Raw genomic sequence first — 4,994 nt, forward strand, 5'->3', positions numbered from 1 at the left:
GCCTACCCATCTTTTTCTTGCCTTATTCGGCAAAAAGAGCGTTGCTATTTAAGATGGGTGGCTTGATGTCAGTGAAGAGCTCTTGATCCAAATAATTTCAGCTCTTGTTCACTAAATTGGATCAAACCGGATTACCTGCCATTTCCCAGACAATACATAACCCCTACGGGCTTAGTGTGTCCCTATGAATATATTATTAATTACAATTATTCTTGGGACTTGTCTAAACATCACGGTATAAATTTTACAAAACTATATTCATAGCTCATCTGCATGCTCGTAGGAGCAATTTATTAAGAAGAACGAGATCTGTGCAACATTATCGTAAAGGAAATGGTATGAGGCCGCTTTCAACCAGGGCTGTGGAGGTGTTGTGGGAACCATCAACTTCGCCCCATCTCCCAAAGCCTCATTATCTGGGCTTAGGAAGACCTCGGGTATTTCCTCGGTGCTCATTCAATTTTAGAAGAGATATTTTCAGATTTTTCACGCCCTGGAGAAGAGCTAAGGTAGTCCATCAAGGGTTTGTAGGAGTCTCGAGAAGAAGCAAACTGATTGAGGGAAGCAGAAAGGCAGTAATTGATGGTGCAAGCACTCGGCTACCTCCTCACTAATCAAAAAGTACATCTGGGATCTGGCAGCTACGACGCTTGTGTTGGCGAACTTTTCATATCATATACTCCATGGAAGACGCTGTGCTGCTGGTCAAAAGATTTTGATCCAGTTGATTATTTTATACGAGATCTGCACCCTTATGATTAATGAATATGGCAACAACAACAGAGAGAGAGAGAGAGAGAGAGAGAGAGAGAGAGAGAGAGAGAGAGAGAGACAGAGTTTGTGTATATTTCGCCTGCTCATGCGAATTCCTTGCACTGTTAATATCTCTAGTAAGGCTGATGCATGCAGGGGATGAGATGAAAAACTGTAAGCCTTCTCTCTGAAAGCTGGCTGCCTTGGATCAAAGTCTAGCGCAGGCTGGACTCCAAGGTATTGGTCCAGTGTGGGTAGATTGGTAAAGCACTGCGTACCTTGTTCCAAGGTTCATAGGTTCGAGTCTCCTTCAGCCAGAGATCAGTCTTTATATGTATATATATATATATATATATATATATATATATATATATATATATATATATATATATATATATATATATATATAAATGTCGTTCCGAATAGGTAAAACTGGTTAATTAGCAGTAACTCATTTAAAATTAATTCCTTTCTAAAATTTTCTTTTATCCGTTTAAAGATACATTTTTTTCATTTATACTTACGTAAAAATTAATAATTTTGTACTAAAAAAAAAAATAGAAAACTTACCTAACCTTATTATAACAAGTGCAATTTAATTTAACTTAATCCAACTAAATATGTTTTAGATAAGTTTACAATAATTTAATAATAAACAAGTACAATGAAATACATCTTTTTCGGTAGGTTGAGAATGATTTTTGCGAAATTAATGCCTACCCATCTTTTTCTTGCCTTATTCGGCAAAAAGAGCGTTGCTATTTAAGATGGGTGGCTTGATGCCAGTGAAGAGCTCTTGATCCAAATAAATTGAGCTCTTGTTCACTAAATTGGATCAAACCGGATTACCTACCATTTCCCAGACAATACATAACCCCTACGGGCTTAGTGTGTCCCCATGAATATATTATTAATTACAATTATTCTTGGGACTTGTCTAAACATCACGGTATAATTTTACAAAACTATATTCATAGCTCATCTGCATGCTCGTAGGAGCAATTTATTAAGAAGAACGAGATCTGTGCAACATTATCGTAAAGGAAACGGTATGAGGCCGCTTTCAACCAGGGCTTTGGAGGTGTTGTGGGAACCATCAACTTCACCCCACCATCTCCCAAAGCCTCATTATCTGGGCTTAGGAAGACCTCGGGTATTTCCTCGGTGCTCATTCAATTTTAGAAGATATATTTTCAGATTTTTCACGCCCTGGAGAAGAGCTGAGGTAGTCCATCAAGGGTTTGTAGGAGTCTCGAGAAGAAGCAAACTGATGGAGGGAAGCAGAAAGGCAGTAATTGATGGTGCAAGCACTCGGCTACCTCCTCACTAATCAAAAAGTACTTCTGGGATCTGGCAGCTACGACGCTTGTGTTGGCGAACTTTCCATATCATATACTCCATGGAAGGCGCTGTGTTGCTGGTCAAAAGATTTTGATCTAGTTGATTATTTTATACGAGATCTGCACTCTTTTGATTAATGAATATGGCAACAACAACAGAGAGAGAGAGAGAGAGAGAGAGAGAGAGAGAGAGAGAGAGAGAGAGAGAGAGAGAGAGAGAGAGAGAGATTAGAGCCGTTTCCGTGAAAGAATCTGCCTGGATTTTCTAGTCTATTACTGCAACATTGCAAGCTCCAGAAGATGTGTTTATTGCAACATAAAAGGCCTAGAGCTATCATTCAACTCCCCCTGGGGTTATTTTGCTCATTTCGTCGCTCGTTCGCGATTCAGTGAAACTACATGAAATGCACTAATACAAACACTTTTCATTGTTCTACAGGTATGTTTCGTTAAAGTTGATACTACAGCTGTGTTACGTTGGAGTCAGTACTGTAGCTGCTACATTTTAGTACGCACTGAACCTACGTACTAAAATTATATTATGTTAGAGACAATATTATAAATTTATATCTACAGTTGCCACATTTTACAATCAACACTGGAAAAGTGACAGAGCATGGAAATTATGCTTGAAACATGGTAATATTTCAAGCATAATTGCAACAGTATTCGAATACACACACACACACACACACACGCACACACACACACACACACACACACACACACACACACACACACACACACACACACACACACACACACACACACACACACACACACACATACATACACACACACACACACACACACACACACACACACACACACACACACACACACACACACGCATATGCAACAGGCCTAGTGTCTAATCGACATGTGCCTAGGACAAAATGGTAACTAACACATACACATACACACACACACACATACACACACACACATGCATACACACACACATGCATACACACACACATACACGCATGCACATACAACAATCCTAGTGTCTAATCGACATGTACCTAGGACCAAATGGTAACACACACACACACACACACACACACACACACACACACACACACACACACACACACACACACACACACACACACACACACACACACACACACACACACACACACATATATATATATATATATATATATATATATATATATATATATATATATATATATATATATATATATATATATATATGCAATAAAATCACAGGAAACAGGTGATATCACAATATGCCGGACAACTACTGTGACAGAATAGCGAAATTCTAAGCACTTTCGTGAGCTTCGCTATTCTTTCACAGTGGTTGTTTTATCTATCTATCTATTTATCTATATATTTATCTCTCTCTCTCTCTCTCTCTCTCTCTCTCTCTCTATATATATATATATATATATATATATATATATATATATATATATATATATATATATATATATATATATATATATATATATATATATATATAAGCAATAAGATCACAGTAAACAGGTGATTTCAGAATATGCAAAACAACCACTCTGAAAGAATAAATTCCAAGCGCTTTCGTGACTACTCACATTATCCTTGATAATGAGAGTAGTCACGAAAGCGCTTGGAATTTCTCTATTCTTTCAGAGTGGTTGTTTTTGTATATATATATATATATATATATATATATATATATATATATATATATATATATATATATATATATATATATATATTTTATTTTATTATCACACTGGCCGATTCCCACGAAGGCAGGGTGGCCCGAAAAAGAAAAACTTTCACCATCATTCACTCCATCACTGTCTTGCCAGAAGGGTGCTTTACACTACAGTTTTTAAACTGCAACATTAACACCCCTCCTTCAGAGTGCAGGCACTGTACTTCCCATCTCCAGGACTCAAGTCCGGCCTGCCGGTTTCCCTGAATCCCTTCATAAATGTTACTTTGCTCACACTCCAACAGCACGTCAAGTATTAAAAACCATTTGTCTCCATTCACTCCTATCAAACACGCTCATGCATGCCTGCTGGAAGTCCAAGCCCCTCGCACACAAAACCTCCTTTACCCCCTCCCTCCAACCTTTCCTAGGCCGACCCTACCCCGCCTTCCTTCCACTACAGACTGATACACTCTTGAAGTCATTCTGTTTCGCTCCATTCTCTCTACATGTCCGAACCACCTCAACAACCCTTCCTCAGCCCTCTGGACAACAGTTTTGGTAATCCCGCACCTCCTCCTAACTTCCAAACTACGAATTCTCTGCATTATATTCACACCACACATTGCCCTCAGACATGACATCTCCACTGCCTCCAGCCTTCTCCTCGCTGCAACATTCATCACCCACGCTTCACACCCATATAAGAGCGTTGGTAAAACTATACTCTCATACATTCCCCTCTTTGCCTCCAAGGACAAAGTTCTTTGTCTCCACAGACTCCTAAGTGCACCACTCACTCTTTTTCCCTCATCAATTCTATGATTCACCTCATCTTTCATAGACCCATCCGCTGACACGTCCACTCCCAAATATCTGAATACGTTCACCTCCTCCATACTCTCTCCCTCCAATCTGATATTCAATCTTTCATCACCTAATCTTTTTGTTATCCTCATAACCTTACTCTTTCCTGTATTCACCTTTAATTTTCTTCTTTTGCACACCCTACCAAATTCATCCACCAATCTCTGCAACTTCTCTTCAGAATCTCCCAAGAGCACAGTGTCATCAGCAAAGAGCAGCTGTGACAACTCCCACTTTGTGTGTGATTCTTTATCTTTTAACTCCACGCCTCTTGCCAAGGGTGTCCCACCGAATCGCTGCTTCAGTAAACCTGGGGTCTTGAGCTCCTCCCACGTCTCTCAAGCGTTCGGGAACTATCTTCT

The sequence above is a fragment of the Cherax quadricarinatus genome, chromosome 1 (genome assembly GCF_038502225.1).
Source record: "Cherax quadricarinatus isolate ZL_2023a chromosome 1, ASM3850222v1, whole genome shotgun sequence".
Lineage (NCBI taxonomy): Eukaryota > Metazoa > Arthropoda > Malacostraca > Decapoda > Parastacidae > Cherax > Cherax quadricarinatus.